Genomic DNA, 18,545 nt, shown 5'->3' with positions numbered 1-18,545 from the left:
ATAGGAGTGTTACCGAGTCCAAATTAATTCTTCTCAGTGCAGGACAGGCCAATAAGTTGGGAGACCAGGTGTTGGGGCAAGGAATAGCAAGTCTCTGTAGACCTAGATGGCAAACTAATGTCCTGGAAAACCATCTCCCCAAGTCAGAATTCAGGCTCCTTTCCTACGTGCTTGGTTGTTGCAATCTTCCTGGTGTAGGAATTTCTTGTTGTTAGAATCCTTTGTTCTTGCAGCTATCTGCCTGGGTCAAATCTCTGTAAACCTCCAACAAACAAACGTTATTTTCTATTCTGTAATTTGTTATCTTTTTATGAATGAAAAAGTGTTAAATATCCTTAAAGGTCAGAGCCTTCAGAATAGGCTCTCCTGTATATTTCAGGCTCTAAGCAACATTGTTTTACAAGCAAGATGAAGCCTAGGAGACAGAGCATAGGGTTTAAGTCAAATGAAAAGATCTAATATGGAGTCAGATTTGTTCTGTTCTATTACCCGGGCAGAAGCCACTTGAGGATTTAAATCCCTTTAAGTTAAAAATAACTAAAACTTTAAAGGAATTTACATACATATTTGGGAATGTGCATAGCATATCTGGAAAAGCATCCAAAGGATAGTAAACAGTGGCATCTCCAGGGAGGGCTGGAAGAACAGAGGATGAGGGAAAACTTCTTTCACTTGTGTAGTTTTGTGCTCTGTTTGAATTTTTTTTAACCATTTGCATGTATTTCTTTTTCAGTTAAAAAAAAATGTGTAATGGAGCAAAGGAGTAATTAGCTCAGCAAATACAGCAGCCATGGAATCACTGAGTCATCACTTTTGACTTAAGCCAGGAAGCATTTATTGACTCTCTCCAATGTGCCCAGTGCTGTTTTAAGAATTCTTTTATTAATATTATTTATTATTATTATTACTATTATTATTATTATTGTTATTTTTATTTTATGAAATAATAACAAGGTATCCCCCACCCCTGCCCATGGCTGGTGGAAAACCAACTGAGTTTTAATTGAGTTGTTTTCCAAGGAGTAGATATGAGTTATAAACTGAACACATCTTCAGGGCAAAACAGGCGGAGTGGTTTTACAGCACTCCAGACAGCTATGAAGGGTTTTCAATAAAGGTGCCCAGAGGCTGAGAGAGAAAGCCTCTAGGGCCCTAGAAAAAGCTGCCCAAACTGCCTTCTCCATGGCACTACTGAAGTAGGAAAAAACAAATCTGACTCCATATTTGATCTGTTCCTTTGAATTTAAGAAAACCACGTTAATATGCTCCGGTATTTTCATGGGTAATGATGTCACAGAGGAGACGGACAGGTAAACAAGGGACCACTCTGCCGTGATCACTGAGCCGGGGAACGGGATGGGCGGCAAGATATATGACGCAGCCATAGTAGTGCCCGTGCTTCTAGGCAGGTAACCAAAGTCGCCTCGACAAGGTGTCAAATACTTGTGCCCACGTCCTAATCACCTGACGTGTATTAAAGAGAAATGGAAACTTATAAAAGTCCAATACCCTTGGTGGATGCACCGTCCAAAGAGCAAAGTCACAGTTTGACAACTGGCCATCCTGGTTCCCTGGGATTCATTCTTGGAGAATCTTAGAAACCACTCCTCTGTCCTTAAGAAGTGCTGCATATTTGTCCTATCTTTGGCTCAGTGATGGAGCATGTTCAAGTGAACTTTAATGTCTGCACAGATTTGACTGTCTTTCTCCAGTTTCACGTGTCCATTCTAAAGAGGCCTGAGCTATGTCCATCCTCTGAAATATCTATTCCCTCCAGTGACAGCTCATTGAGCCTGCAATTAAAAGCCAACTGAACAAGACTGTCTGTCCTCAGCTAAAAAGTTCACCCACCCTTCACTGCTTTCTTAATCTCCTCTCCTGGCTAATTGCAACAGACTAACACCTCCCTCTACCAAGCTCCCCAACTATGTCAGTTTTTCTCCCCAAAGAGAAAGTAAGGTCCACAAATGAGGAGTCAACTCCATAGTCACCTCTGAATTCCTAGCATATAGTAATGTTAATAAATAGAACTATGATTATGGCTTCTTTCCTTTAAAACATTTCTGGTTATTTGAATGAGACCTTGGAAGAGAGGTGTTTGCCGTCCAGTATCTTGATCCACAAGACTCTGGAGGCCTTTTTCGGAATGGCTGCTCACTGATTCATTCAAACCACAGCTTCTCATTCCAGGAGTAGCTGTGCTTCTCTGCCAGGAGTTTGTGGTCACTCTCATGCCAGAAGAGCTTTAAACTATATCCTTACTTTGGATTTGTAATTTTTCCCCTCTTCCAACAAAATTGACTTTCCTTACTGTCTTGCCTTGAGGAATTTTTTTTTCCTAGTTCACCCTTAAGTAAACCATGCTTCTCGGAATGGGCTTGGCCTTACATATGATCAGTCATCCAACTCCCAGTGTGAGAGGATTCGGGCTCACTTCCTGCCCTACTGTCAAGGCAACTGAAACTCAGTACAGGAGCCAACAGACACCCCAGGGCTTCTAAGGCTCATGTATCACCCAGAATCCCTGCTTTCTGGTTTGTCTTGGCTTCTGAGGATTTCCCCTCAGTTTCTTGACAATTAGCTGTGCAGCTTGAAAGATGAGGAAGGAAGGTTTTATTTCTTAATCCGCATTTTAAGAAACTTGTGTAATGAAGGTTTTCACAAGTTTCTACAACCCTCCATTGCTGAGACAGAAAACACACTAGATATTTTCTATGTTTAGCTATCATGTGTATTTTTTCTTTTGTTTTCTTAACTGCAAACAGACATCTTTTAATTAAAAAAAATTAAGGCCCCAAATAGGATAGAGAAAGGGCATACAAAATTAAAGGGCAAAGACAGAAAAATGATAAGTACTCTACAAGGTTAATATAATACTTACTCTATGGATCAGATCAGCAATTCTCAGTAACAGCTATTTGAATTATGACCATGAGGTAAAAGGTCTCCCTTGTCAGGAGATGGCTAATAGAAAATAGAATTAAATCAACAAACTAAAATTCTAAGTCTGGCGAGGTACAGAAGGCTACCAGCAAAATGTGTCGTCTTCTGGAAAGGAGGGAGGCTCACCAGCTCTTTACTGTGGAGCCTGAGCCCATGGGAGGATGGTGAAGTGAGCTCTGTAAGTACTCAATTAGCAAAGTGGGTGATGAATAAAGAGACGTGAGCTTTGATGACAGAGATGATACTACTATTCACTTGTCCTGTAAAGTATGTCTTCACGTTCAGTGATCACTACCTCAGCGTCCTCAGGGATTAAGTTTATAGGAAAATTCACAGCCTGGGCCCAGACCTCCTCTTTGAGCTCGTGACGCTGCACTTAGATGTCGCAAAGGCAACTCCAACTCCACCTGCAAAGAGCTGACTCATGATGCTCCTCCCATAGCCATCCTGCCCCCAGGGGGCAAGGTCTCTCTGCCTCTCCGAGCTCAGGCCCATCACTCACAGATGTGACTGGACCCCTCCTTCAGGGCCCAGATTTCCTGAGTCACCGAGTCCAACCACCCACACCTGTCCTACCAGATACTCACTGGCACTCACTCAGCACTGACTCTGTGCTGGGTACCATGCTGCACACTGTGCACACGTTATCTCACTGGATCTCCACAGCAGTCCTGGGAGGTCAGTACATCACTGCATTTATTGATTAGATAAATTGTTTCTCTTCCTTGAGTGCATCATCCAAAGTGACACGGCTACTGAGCCACAAAACTGGGACTGAAAACCACTTGAAAATTCTACACTCCTACACCTGGCAGCCACCCTAATCTGACTCATCACATCACCTCCAGCTGAGCCTTCTAAATGTTTCTAAGCATTCTACAAGACAAAAGTGATCTACGAGAGCACCCCACTCCCCTACTTAAAATCTGTCAATGACTGTCCACTGCCCTTAGGAGAAAGCCCCACCGGGCCTGAGCACAGCCCAATGGCCCGGCATCTGCGTTCCCTGCGCGGCATCGCCGCCTCACCCACCACACAGCTCTACACTGGCTGTGTCCAGGACAGGGATGCTGACTCCGTACAACCCGGGGCTCGTCTCAATCGAACAATGATCACCTTCTTCAGTGTCCACCTTCTTCACTGCTGACTCACAGAAAAATGTTTTCTCAGGATGAATCAATATCATTTTCCTTACAACTTCCCGTCATTGATAATGAGCTCCACCCAAAGAGAGAAGACTTAATTCTCAGTCTCCTTATCTGTAAAGTGAGAATAACAAGAAAATATGTGAGGTTTTAAGAGAAATAATATTCATGTGAGGCTGAGGGACAATTCCCAACATACAGTAAGCACTCAATATGTGCTTACTTATTATTAATAAGAATATAATGCATTCCAGCAACTTTAACTCAATGTTTTATGGCTATGTCCAACAGACTACAGACACACTGTTGGACGAACCGCTTTGAGCAGATCAGCACAAGCATACTGGGAAAGGTAAGCGCTGACTCCGGTTACAGCTGCAGCCACCCAGCACTACGGGGCGGGGGCAGTTTCTCAGACTATTACATGTTGCTTGAGCATTTAATTGTCACTAATGAATAAAGACAGGTGTTCTTTAGTCAAAGCTCCTGAAACATAAATCTTCAAAGACTGATGCAAGTTAGATTTCAAGTACAACACTCTCTCTAGAAATTATTTGATAATAGTCTTAGCTCCTCTGCACATCAAAAGGGCATGTTCTTAATGTATCTGACTACACCGAAAGTGTTGTTTAAAAGAAATTAAGATGAAGCCATCCTATATAAACTCTCAGTATCATCTTCACAAAGCCCCACCCAAGGGTCTCATTTCTCACTTCCACATAGATGTTCAGGTAGCTTAACCTGGGTCTTGTTTCCTTATGACACGAGGGTGGGAAGAGTTGTGGATATATTTATGTTGCAAATATAAACCTAGTGTAGTTGCTGCGTAGAAATCCTAGAAATAAACAAATTGATATATAGTCCTACCCTCAAGAAGCTCAGACTTTCCATTTACAACAGCATTAAGAATAAAATGAGAGATACATTTAACAAAAATTTACAAGATTTGTACATTGAATATTTTGAAGTATCACCAAAAAATTTTAAAAGATCTACATATATGGAAGACATCTCATGTTGATAGAATGGTAGACAATATTGTTAAAAATGTTAAGACTCCCCAAAGTGTTTTACAAATTCAGTGGAATCCCTATCAAAATTCCAGCTGACTTCTTTGCAAAAATTAAAAAACTTATCCCAAAATTCATATGGAAGTGCAAGGGGCCCAGGACAGCCAAAACAATCTTGAAGAAGCAGAGCAAAGTGGGAGGACTCACTTTAAAGGGTACTAAAAAGCTATAGTACTAAGTCAGTATGGTACTGGCATAAGTTTGGATAAATAAATCTATGAGACACAATAAAATCCCAGGGGAAAAACTTACATTTACAGTCAGTTTTCCACAAGGCTGCGAACAACACTCCATGGAAAGAATAGTCTATTCAACAAATGGTGCAGGGAAAGCTGGGTATCTGCAGGCAAAAGAATGAATCTGGAATCTGGACCCCCATATTTTATATAACAATTAAAAATTAATTCAAAATGGATCAGAGACAGAAACGTAAAAACTAAACCTATAAACTTTCTAAAAGAAGACACAGTATAAATCTTTGAGGTCCTAGGATAGGCTTTGGTTTCCTAGATACAATACGAAGAGCACAAGTGATAGAAGAAAAAAGCAGATAAACTGGACTTCATCAAAATTAAAACCTTTGTGTTACAGAGGACATCATCAAGAAAGGGAAATGACAGGGGAAGGGGGTATCTCAACTGATAGAGGGCGTGCTTAGCGAGAAAAATAAAATAAATCAATACATCTAATTACCTCACCTGTAAAGAAATTGTTTTAATGTTTAAAAGAACTAAAGTGAAAGCACAATCTGCAGAATAGGAGAAAAATTTTACAAAGCATGTATCTAATAAGAGATTAGTATTCAGGATATATAACAAATGCTTACACCTGAACAATACAAAGAAAATCGACCCAATTTTTAAATTTTCCAAGGATTTAAAAAAATACACAAATGGCCAATAAGCATATGAAAAGAAGCTCAGCATCACTAGCCAAATCAAAATGAAAATGAGATCTTATTTTACAACCACCAGGATGGTTATAATCAAAACATGCACAATAACAAGTGTTGTTCAGGAGGCAGAGATACCTCATATGCGGCCTGTGGAAAGGGACAATGGTGCAGCTTCTTTGGAGAAGTCTGTTGTTTCCTCAAAAGGTTAGAGTTATATGGCTCAGCAATTTCACTCCTACATGTAGAGTCATCCCTTAGTATCCTCGGGGGGTTGGTTTCAGGAACAACCCATCCTGGATTCCATAATCCAAGGATGTTCGAGTCCCTTTACAATCAGCCATCTGGATCTATGAAGTGGAAACTACAGATATGGCTGGCCAACTGTACAGCCAACAGAATGAAAACATATTCTCACAAAAACTTGCACATCAATATTCATGGCAGTATCATTCAGAGTAGCCAAAGGTTACAAACAATATCCATCCATCAATGAACGGATAAACAAAATTACCAAGAATAGGCCCACAAATTTTTGGTCATTGAATCTTTGACAAAGGAGTTGAGAACATACAATGGAGTAAAGAGAGCCTCTTCAGAAAATGGTGTAGGGAAAACTGGACAGCTGCATGTAAATCAATGAAGTTAGACTACTCCCTCACAGCATACAAAAAAATAAATTCAAAATGGCTTAAAGACTTAAACATGTAGACAAGACACTATAAACCTCGTAGAAGAAAACATAGGGAAAACATCTGGCATACATCTCAGCAATGTTCTCCCAGAGCAGTCTACTCAAGCAATAGAAATACAAGCAAAAATATACAAGTGGGATGTAATTAAACTTACAAGCTTCTTCACAGCAAAGGAAACAGTAAGCAAAACAAAAAGACAACCTATGGAATGGGAGAAAATATTTGCAATAAATAAGACTGACGAGGGCTTAATTCCCAGAATATATAAACAGCTTTTACACTTCATAAGAAAGAAAAACAAACAACTGAATCCAAAAATGGGCAGAAGACCTAAAGAAACTTTTCTCCAATGAAGACATACAAATGGCCGATAGGCACATGAAAAAATGCTCAATATCGTTATCAGAGAAATGCAAATCAAAACTGCAATCAAATATCACATCTCGCCAGTCCGAATAGCCATCATTCAGAAGTTCACAAACAATAAATCCTGGAGAGGCTGTGGAGAACATGGAACCCTCCTACACTGTGGTGGGAATGCAGTTTGGTGGAGCCATTGTGGAAATCATTATAGAGGTTCCTCAAAAAACAAAAAATTGACCTCCCATATGACTCAGCAATCCCACTCCTAGGCACATATCCAGAAGGAACCCTAATTCAAAAAGACACCTACACCCCAATGTTCACAGCAGCACTATTTACAATAGCAAGACATGGAAACAACCTAAATGTCCACTGACAGATGACTGGATAAAGAGGTTGTAGTATATTTGTATAATAGACTACTATTCACCCATAAAAAATAATAAAATAATGCCATTTGTAGCAACATGTTTGGACCTGGAGAATGTCATTCTAAGTGAAGTAACCCAGAAAGAGAGAGGAAAATACCATATGAGATCGCTCACATGTGGAATCTAAAAAAAAACAAAAAATGAAAAAACAACCAAACAAAAAGATAAACTTATCTACAGAACAGAAACAGACACAGAGACATCGAAACCAAACTATGGTTACCAGAGGGGAGAGGGTGTGGGAAGGAATAAATTGGGAGTTCAAGATTTGCAGATAGTATGTATAGAGTAAACAGCAAGTTTATACTGTATAGCACAGGAGAATATATTTAGTATCTTATAGTAACTTATGCTGAAAAAGAATATGAAAATGAATACAGGTATGTTTCTATATAAATGAAGTGTTGTGCTGTACACAAGAAACTGATGCAACATTATAAACTGACTAGAATTCAATGAAAATATTTTTAAATAGACAAAAACGAGAAAAAGAAAAAAGATATTATCAAATCAAAAGAATAAATTACTGATTGAGGCTACAACATGGATGGACCTTGAAAGTTTATACTAAAATAAGCCACACACAAAAGGGCAAATAGTGCCCTTTTAGGTGAAATGCTCTAAGCGTTTGTTGTACTATTCCAGTACATTTTCTGGAGGTTTGAAGTCTATCAAAATCAAAATAAAATGTATTATTCATTAAAAACATAAAATGATTCCTCACAGGAGGGCTTTAATTAATAAATGCAGAAATGCATGTAAAGATCCTGGAACAACAATTTGCATGTCCACACAGTGTCACTGTTGTCACTGCCACTCAGAGGGTGGTGCCAGCGCTGATGAGGGCTGCCTCCACTCACTCCCCTGCAGAGAGGAGTGAGGGCCTGGGCTCTGACAGGAAGGGTGACCATGAACATGGGTTAGACAGAGCCACTCCCCAGACTCTGCGTTACCCAGCTTTCTTATACAAACTGCTCCATCTAACATAAACACGCTACAGGGATGGATCTTACAACACAGGGAATATAGCCAATGTTTTACAATAACTATAAATGGAACATAAAAATAAAAATTGTGCAACTATTGTACACCTGAAACTTATATCATATTGTAAATCAGCTATACCTTTATAAAAAATTAAAAAATAAATTAAAAATTTTATCACTTTAGTATTCAATTCGGTTTTTAAGTAACTACTAAACAGCTTAGAAAGTATAAAATATTTAAGTGTGATAAGTTTGTTTACATATTTATTTACTTTCAGCCTCCTGCTAAAAGAGAAATTAAACAATTTTTTTAAACACAGCTTAACAACCATTCCAACAAAAAGACAAAAGTGAGAGTGAAGACAAAATGGAGATTGAATACTTAAATGAAACCAGGGGAAGGTAAAGTCATAAAAATGAATGCCATGAAGTTAGGGTAAGTGTTAAAGGCCGACTAGAAATTCAGCTGTAAGATTCTTGGCATCTAAAGCAAAAAGTAAAAGATGATGTGATGGGTGGTAGAGCTCAGTGGTAGAGCGTGGGCTTAGCGTGCACGGGGTCCTGGGTTCAAGTGCCAGGGCCTCCACGAACAGATAAATACACCTAATTACCTACCCCCTAAAGAGCCCCAAAGAAAAGAAAAAGAGAAATTTGTTTCCTAAAAAAACCTGATATTAAATTTAGATTAAATACTTGAAAACAAAAAAGTAAAATAGAAAAGATGAGTGACACAAGCGATAATGCCCGTGAGATCAATCTGCAGTGGCTGCTGGCACGTCCCCATGTCCCACGTGGGAAAATCTGAAACATCCTTCTCACCACTTAGAGTCATCCTCAGCCCACACCAACCCTCCCCCTGTTAAATGCAGGAGCACGGGTAGGGCCCGGCCTTGGCTCTCTCTGTGTCATCACAGTGAGACAGGATGGAAGGGGGCAGAGCACAGCCATTCAAGGAAGGCCACAACAATTAACATCAAAATGGTGAAGGATTCAATCCCCAATAGGCCTTGAGGCTCAAGATGAAGAGATATAACTTCTAGCAGAGCTTGAGCTTCATTATACACCCATTGTAATAGTAACATGGTGAATAACATGCCCCAAGGCACCATGGCAATCCCAAGGCTAGCCACAAAAGGTCACAGGGTGGGAAATGGCCAACTCCCTGGGAATCCCAGCCCCTTGCCCTTAGGCTGCTCAGTCTACTTATTAGCATATGAAACAACCAAGCCCAAGAAAACGAGCAACACAGCGCCACCTCGCGGTCACCACTCTCTCTCCCTCTTTCGAGAAGGCCCACACTGTCTGTGGAGTGTGTACCTACTTTTAATCTGAGCACCCGAACCCCACAACTCGTGGCCTTTCTCTTGCCTTTCAATGTGTCTCTGTGAATAAATCTACCATTACTCAACAGTGGCTTGCTTTTGAAATCTTTCCTGCATGAAGCCAAGGACCCACGTCTGGTGGGGCACATTCCAGGGGCTCAACCAAAGCCTGGGACACAGCCCTTCCCATGCCCCACATCTGTTTTCTTGTATCAACAGGACTGGGATATGAAGGGAGTTCTGAGGCCCCAGCTAAGGGACAGAAGCAGCCCCCAGGGCTCAAAATGGCGGGCAGCCCCTCCCCCAGCAGGGGCCCTGAGGTCGGCCCTGTTCTCTGTGTTTCCATGTTGTGCTGACCCCCTAGCCAGACAGCGTTCTCCTAGGCCTGTCCCCACAAAACCCTTCTCTCCAAAATACAAGCACATCATGTCACAGTCCTCTTATTCAACCAGGAAGTTTTCAGCGCACTTTTTCCTTCCCTAGTAAAGAATCTATCTGTCCTCCCTCCCATCCCACCCCTTCTTTCTTTGTGAGAACTCTGTACTCCTCACATACCATCCTGAACGCAGCTGCCTTGCTAGCTGGAACCGAGATGCTTCAGTCTCACACAGCTTGCGTCCTTTCACTTTCCCCTTTCTACCTTAAAAAGCCTTTCCTGAGTCTCCCACCCCTCTGATTCTGAACTTCACAAAGTGCTGAGGTTGCAGTCACTGTGTGCATACCTCCCAGGTTTTGGCTAGATTTCCTTCGAAAGATCTTCACTAAGGAGCTGCATCAAGAAGTATAAAGAGGCTATACTTACATCTGAGCTGAGGAGCCTGCATAAAATTTAAATGGCTTTGAAGAGAGAGTTAACCAGGGACAGAGAGGCCGCAGGTCCTAGTCAACAGTGTCATGAGGCAAAATGTTCTTCAAAGGCTCAGAGTGGCTTCTGAACACGGAGTCGGCAGGGAGGAGATGCCAGGCAGTGAGTGGGGTGAGTGACACTGGGTACGCTTCCCCAGCTGGGGAAGATTTGGATTTTGTTCTAGTTTTCCAAACAATTTCTGACTACCTTTTTCTCTTATTGTCACATACCATTTCCTACGAATTAAGAAAAATCAATGTCAGTCATTTGCACCACTTGGTAGAAGCTACACGATATCATTCACAGGGCTGGGATATAACAGCCACACCGGTCTAGGTTGAAAGACCAGTGGGGGTATTTCCAAAGTAATCACGGGCATGCAACAAACTCCCCAGCTTCAATTACCTCATCTCAAATGTGAGGCCAATAAAACTACAAAGCAAAGTGCGTTATGCTTATGGCCAAAATCTGTTTACTAGGTAAGTGCCCGTAAGAGCTGCCGCTGAATGGGGAATGAGTATGATCAACGAGGCCAAGTCAACCTGGTCACACGCGCCCTGCCTTCCTGCGTTGGTGCAGGACCGGAGTTTGTTTAGCTGAGATGAACGCCCCCAGAGCAGCCCCGAAGGGAAAGCTCCCAGCTCTGCTTGGCGAGGCGTGTTCCTTTCCTTCTCAGAGCTGATCACAATTTGCAGTTGTCTGTTTTTACATTTATCCCCTTAGTACCTGCCTCCCCTCCGGAGTTTTGCTTAAGCAGCACAGGTCCAGGTTTGTGTTGCTGCCTACTGGATATTCTGGGCTGGGAGACAGGCGACCCCACGTCTGTCTCTGGGGCTGAACGGAGAGGGCAGAAGGCCCAGGGGCCCATGCTGAACCGAGGCCCCAGCACCCAAAATTATGGTCTGACTTTGGGCAAATTACACAGTCTTCTTTACCCTGAGATTCCTCATCTGTCCATGAAAATAACTGCCCATGGCATATAGAGTTTCAAGGATTAAAGGAAATCACCAAATTCACAACCTATTCAAGGGGCTACCAGTGCATCCTCAACAGGCACATGCTACCTTTACGGCTGTGACACACGCTAAGCGGGGCGGACAGACACAGTGAACACTGCTAAGTGCCTGTTTGTTAAGTGTTTCATGAGTGTTATAATACTGTTTACAACTTACAACAAACCCAGGAAGAAACGAATATTATAATGCACATTTCACAGATTCACCAACAGATTAAGGGAGGTTACACTCTAGTCCAAGGCCCTTTGGTGAGGAAATGGCGATTTAAACCTGTATCTGAGCCCAGGCCTGGGCTACTTCTCTCTCCAATCCACCTGCCCAATACACAAGTTTGCACAGGCCAGCTCTTAAATGCAATGTGTGCCACCGTTTGTCAATGTTTGTTAGTTACCATAAACTGCTCTCAGAAACCGCTACAAAAAAGACAGGTGGACCCAAATCCCTGCCAACAAAGTAGAGGAATTCTGCCTTGCCTTCTCCTGTAATGTGCAGAAACCATTCCCTACACCACTAAATTCAAATGTATGCTTCATCCGTGTTTATGTTTGCACACGGAATATTAAAGTAGAAGGTACCTGCAGTAATTCTATCTCGGTTCCTTTCCAAGTTTCCAGGTTATCCACAATCAGTCTGTGAATGAAAATACTACAATGTGAATGAAAATACTGCAACCATGTCAGTAAACAAATAATGCTGAAACCAAGTCATCAGCGGCTGCCGCCATCCCCCAGCGAGGACAGGCCTGAAGACCAGCCTCTACAGCCACTCACAACAGTGCCCTCTGAACAGAATGAGAATAAGAAAAGACAGAATACTTGCCCTAGATAGCTAGGTGCTTGTCTAAAGAATGAATCCAGTGAGCCCAAATGATACATAGAAAATCACTAAACTCTTTAACTTGACATACCTGGCTTTCTTTAGATAACAAACAATGTTTTATTGTTCCAACTACCTGGTCTTTGTTGTAAAGTTCCTATATATCCTGGCTCCTCCCCAACCTCTTGGGAGCAGTCCCTCAGAGTGATCTCAGAGGCTGTCATCCCGGCTTGAGTCCTCCCGCCAAATAAATCATAACTCTAAACTTTCAGGCTACACATTTCTTTCAGTCGACAAGTCCCAGAATAGACACAACTCATCAATTCTGTAATGGAACACACTGGATCAGGAACCAAAAGCATGTTCTAGTCCAGAAAATCTACGGGACCCTCTTTTTTCCTGTCATTATACAATCCCACCAGAACTCATTAATTTGATGTCTGCTCATCTGGCAACCAAACTCAGAGAAGAGTCAACTCAGCAGAGTGCCGTGCTGGGGAGAACACCCCACAGCAGCATGGCGAGCTGCCTGCCCTCCCGCAAGCTCTGCTGACGCCTAGTGTCCTCCGTGGAGACCAGGCCAACAGAGCTATTCCCAACAGCTGCAAAGTCCCACACATTAAATAAAAGCGTTTTATTTTATACGATATGTTACGTATATAACCATCTCTGAAGACAGCTTTGCAAGAAGCCCAAATCTTCAACATTAATCTGCAAAGGCAAATGCTGCCCCCAAGGGAAAACAAGTCTTAAAACGATGCTAAGGCCTCCAATGTCCTCTCCAGGACCATCAATCAAACTGCCTGCAGGCCTGCAGCTGCAGGCAGCTACATGTCTGTTTTTAAAGCAACCCCTTCCTGCCGTCAGGTGCTACAATATCCTTCTACGCCCTCCCATCTGAGGGTAAGAGCAGCCAATGCAGAACCTTGCAGGGAAGCACTGACAAGACTGGACACAGAGGATCAGAGCTAAACTAAGCCTTCTGATGACACGAGCTTGTCACTGTGTCATTTTACAGATGAAGATAGATAGAGGTGGGGTGATCTTGCTCAAAGTCACACAGCTAATAAGTGGCAAAGTCTGTAACCCAGCTACACCCTCCAGTGTGACGCCCCCGCTGGGACTCCCACAGGGTTCTCTCGTGCCTGCCGGACCACTCCTTTACTGTCACTCATAACCCACCACAGTGTCTGAAACTAGCCTGCATTTTCAGCCTCTTCTCCCTCTAATTTCTCAGAAACAACGCTGCTCGGGACACTGTGTGACTTCCAGCTCCCCAAATCCTCCGTGCTCAGGGTGGTCTTGCCTGTGCATCCAGCACCCTGCTCAGAGGCTCTTCCTCCCCTGCAGGAGGACGTTTCCACTCTCCTCAGGGACACCCCCTCAGGGAAGCCCTCTTTTCGCCCTCAGCACAGAAGGTGTCCCAGGCCACATCCCAAGGTGTCCCAGGCCACATCCCGAGCTGCCCCATTAGGACTGCGTGTGCCCAGGTTTGCTAGTCAGACCAGCAGCCTCAGAGCCAGGGTTTATGCCCGGGTCACCCAGCAAACCTACTGCCCGCCACACAGCCCCCAGCCAGCAGGTCACCTGGAAGTCGCAGCAAGTGCCCCACCCAATCCCGAAGTCTCTTCATTTGCCAGCACCGCTGATGACTGGTCTCCAACCTTTGGTCAGTTTTGCACAAAACAGCAGCTTCCACTTTGAAGCAGGGGGTTTTCTCTTCTGCTCCCCATCCTTACTGGAAACGTCAAGGGAAACCAAAAGGCCTTTTCTCAACCCTTTACTGATGACACCCTCCCAACCACAATATTCACATGCTCAAGAGCTTTGGGTCCACGTGGTTTTGTTTCCCATACGCTAAGTGGCTCAAAACACTGCGGAATTCTTTCTCTTTTGAGAGTATTTGTTTGTACTGAGTTTATCGGCTTTAATCACTTTTTGTGTCTCCCTTCAGTGTCCCTAGCAGTTGCCACTTCTTATTCCCTTCAGCAGCCTCCCTCCCAACATCTAGTCTAGGAAATCAGCTGTGATGAGGAGCCCGGGGGCAGTCACAGAAGATGGAACTAAGGCACAGAGAGGCGACATAATTTGCCTGAGAAGATCAGCTTCAAGCCCCAACACTGTGTGTCACGTCCCTCTGTTTAACTCTTATGCTAAACTAGTTAAATTTTTATAGATTATGGTTATAAACAGATGAGGTATCAAAATACATACAAGGACACACATCAACTCTATGATGTTCATTAACTCCACTATTTTGTTTCTATTTTTTTTATTTCTGTTAAAAAAAATTAGGAACCTCTGCAGTCAATATAGCAAAATGTTAATGGGTTTTAAATCCAGAATGTAGAGACGTAAGGGTATCATTAATCATAATTATTTGTATGCTCACAAAATGATTTGACAGTCTCTCTCCCCTCCCGCTACTCGCTACTGGCTCTCACCTGAGCTCCCAGACCACACATCGAACAGCCTTTCACTTTACCCACAGCTGAACTCATCAGTTTTCCCCCAGAGCTCCCTCTGCAGCTTTCCCTCCTCAGAGCACAGCAGGACCATCACTTACCTCATTAATCCACCCAGAAACCTGGGCCTAACTCCATCCTACCTTCACAGACATCATTCATCCTTTCCTTTTTACCATCTAAACATGCCTAAAGTCTGTTCATTTTTTCCCAGTGACTGTCCCACCGCTCAGGTGGAAGCCACCAACACTGCACACCTGGACTCACGAGTCTCACATGTGGCCCCACAGCCGCTCTCCAATACTAGACACAAAAGGGATATTGTCACTCCCGTGCTTTTATGACTCTTTTCAAACCTACTGTTCTTAGAAGAAACTCCAAGTTTTTCACCTGGTGAAGGTGTTTGCCATGAAACTTTGAGCTCAGGAACGGCAGGACACCCCTCCTTCTTGGCCCTCCCCTTTCCCCAAGGCCCAGCCCTCTCCCCCTCAACCCCACCCTCTGGCACGGAGCTGGATCAGGAGGACCTGCTGAGCTACACCAGCCTGTATTCTAACCCTGGTCTTGAGTTCTTACCAAACTGCATCACTTATCCATACAAATCCAAGGTAGATTAGAAAGATTTTAGATGTTGAGCTAGACTATTGATTTGGGGACTTTGCACTAGCAACCTGCAAGTACATGTTCTAATGATTCTGTCTTCTTAAAACCACACCCAGGTTTTAGTAGTATTTGTGGAATGTCTTCGGAGTAAAAGGGACTGTACTTTAACAGACTATATGTTTTATAACATGAACAACACGGAGAGGGTCACAAATGGAATCGCCTCACAAGTGACAGAAGACAGGTGAGAGGCACAAAGCAACAGTTCTCAAAGATGGTAAGAGCAAAGTTGTTTCGCCAACCCCCCAAAAATTCCTGAAAGAACCAAAAATTCTGAATTTTGAAAGTAAAAGGCTATCATATATAGAAATAAAATAAATGATCCTCTTCATCGGTGTTTCAAGATCTGACTCCAGATATTTTAGCAGGCCATACTGAATCCTAGCACAGAAAAATCAGATGGACTAGTGGTGAGTAAGTTCCAGGAAAACGGCAGTAATTCCTCCACTTGTGTAAAGACATACCGTCACCTGCCGAAGGTGAATGTAGAACGCATTCTGGAGAAATTTGGAAGCTTCCAGGGTCCGCTTCTTAATGGCAAGGACACGGACAGCTTGGGAGCATGCTTCTAACTCAGTCACTGGCATTCTTACACTGCAGGGGGAAAAGGAGGCCCTCAGTCGAGAGCAGAGATATTCCTGACGTGTCTCCCAGGCCGCGCCTCGGGGACTCAGTGCCCTGCAGCAGCCCGGCCCCAGGCGAGGACACGCAGCGTGGCCCACCCAAGCAGGAGGGGCACTGTGCTTGAGAAATCCCATCCCCGATGGGGGCAAGAGGGGCTGGTGGGGTTGAGTGAACCTATAAATGCCCACAGAAATATGCCTGCATTCATTCAAGTGATACAAGCAACAGTAGCAGGCTATTTAACAAAATTTCAATTTTCAGCGGAAATTTTGCCATTCCTTTCCACTTGTCCCCTGCACTCTGAGACAGGCTTAGGCTTTCTCACACCTGCAACTCTGAAGCAATAGTTGTGAAGTCATTTTAATTTGCTGCAAGTGTCCTCGCTCCTCGTGTCACTGTGTCTGTCCTCTCTTAACACAGTCGGATATCTTCCTGGATCTCTACCTGAGTTCCTTTCTCCTCCTCCTCAGATCCTGAGATAAAGGACAAGTGAAGACACATGACCAGGAAAGGCACTGTGGACTTGACCGAAATCCACAGTGACCCCCTAGGTGAGTGCTGCCCACCCCTTACCTTCGATTCTCAAGGTTCTGCCCAGGGTGACATCCAGCCCAGAGAGGTGGCCCAATTAAAAGCTATGTGGCTTGGGCACGGGGACAGGTGCAGGAGCTGGTTCCGGGGCCAGGCCCCTCCCCACGTCTGCTCCCCTCTCCACCGAAGCCACGCTGCCAAGCACTCAGGCTCCGTGATCTGATGTCCTTCTCTTCTACTCTACTCCAAACCCTTTTCCTTTCCCTTTTTTCCCTAATTATCCCCAGCTGGAGTGATTTATCAATCGCAGTATCTAAAAAATTTCCTGCAGCCGAAAATGAGGTCTCCAGATATCAATGCCCATATGCTGGCTCCTGAAGAGAGCCGCTGGCTAGGGGGACCCTCACCAACACTCACGGGGCATCAGACATGTTCCAGGGTCGGCCACCCCAACAAGAGTTTGCTGTGACCCCTATGCCCGCACAGCATCCCTGCTCACAAAAATATAGTTGGCCCACTTATCGGTTATTAAGGAGCAAAAATACAAAATTGCTCATGTTTCTTACTAAAATTATCTATGAAGCGGAAAAGGGAATTGTAATAGAAAAGAACAATTTTGACCCCATGTTAGGTCTGTTCTTTTGGCTTTAACCCTGTGCCCTGTTTTCTAGGCTCAGACTTGTTATCTCTGCACCATTTGTAAAAGAAAGTTGCCTTTAGACTGAAATATCCAGGACAGCCTCTACTCCTGGCCGTGATCTTGAAGGATGCTAACTAATCTGCACTTATGTAGAGATGGCAAGTTGCAAAATAGAGAATAACTTTGTTTTATTTTTGGAGGTTTTACAGGGGCAACATGATTTGATCCACATGGACAGCTGCAAGAACAGCGGATTCAAAGGACAAGCAATTCATACAACAAGAAGTTTCCAACAACCAACTGCAGCCCCACCCCTTTTTAGTATAAAAGGAGACTCAATTCTGACTTGGGGAAGATGGTTCTCCAGGACATCAGTCTGCCATCTTTTGGGTCTGCCAGCTTTGCAAGTAAAGTCACTATTCCTTGCTCCAACACCTCATCTCCCAGTTTATTGGCCTGTCATTTGGTGAGCAGAATGTGTTTGGACTCGGTAACAAAATGACTGCATTGGAGGTAGTATGTCTCCACTCTTTCCTCGTTTCCAATATGTAACATGCACATTATTTATGATCTAGTGCAAATAATTCATCAAAGACAACCACAAAAAGAAACTATACTCACCCAGCTATCAACACTGAAGTCAAAACCTGTCAATTTTATATGCTGTTTAAGAACACAACGGAAAAACCTAACATAGAGAGTCGATTCCACGGAAATATAATTATTTCTACTCCTTCAAAACTTTTTCTTTTCTTTTCTATTTTATTTTGTTTTGCTTATTGAAAAGAAAATAAAAGTCAAATCATTTTATTTCACGTATTTTTGTTATAGCTACATACTTTAAATACTACAAAAAGACTTAAATTGCAATAAAAAATTGTTCATATATTAGTATAAAGATATATACACAATCAATGGGGATTAGGAAAGGAATGGACATTTACTAAAAATCCACTGCAATCCAGTCTTTTACAAGCATATCATGGAATATAAGCTCTTTTATCCAGGGAGCCTCACCCACATTCTCACTACTGAGTCCCTTAGTAATCAACCACTAAGTCACCAGCATAGAACCATGTGATCAGTATTTTAGGAA

At 43.1% G+C, this 18,545-nt stretch overlaps 1 protein-coding gene across 1 annotated transcript in view; it reads right to left on the bottom strand.

The window, feature by feature from the left end:
• LOC135320849 (uncharacterized) overlaps positions 1-18,545 on the bottom strand; it is a 79,030-nt gene that overhangs the window by 1,240 nt on the left and 59,245 nt on the right. Inside the window, exons 7-9 of the transcript XR_010380196.1 lie at positions 16,119-16,248; positions 5,411-5,498; positions 4,060-4,202 (exon numbers count right to left, since the gene is read on the bottom strand). The gene's annotated coding sequence lies outside the window, so the exon portion shown is untranslated. The remainder of the gene's footprint in view (positions 1-4,059; positions 4,203-5,410; positions 5,499-16,118; positions 16,249-18,545) is intronic.

This window comes from Camelus dromedarius, unplaced genomic scaffold (genome assembly GCF_036321535.1).
Source record: "Camelus dromedarius isolate mCamDro1 unplaced genomic scaffold, mCamDro1.pat HAP1_SCAFFOLD_185, whole genome shotgun sequence".
Classification (NCBI taxonomy): Eukaryota; Metazoa; Chordata; class Mammalia; order Artiodactyla; family Camelidae; genus Camelus; species Camelus dromedarius.
This window is presented reverse-complemented; position numbering and strand designations above follow the sequence as displayed.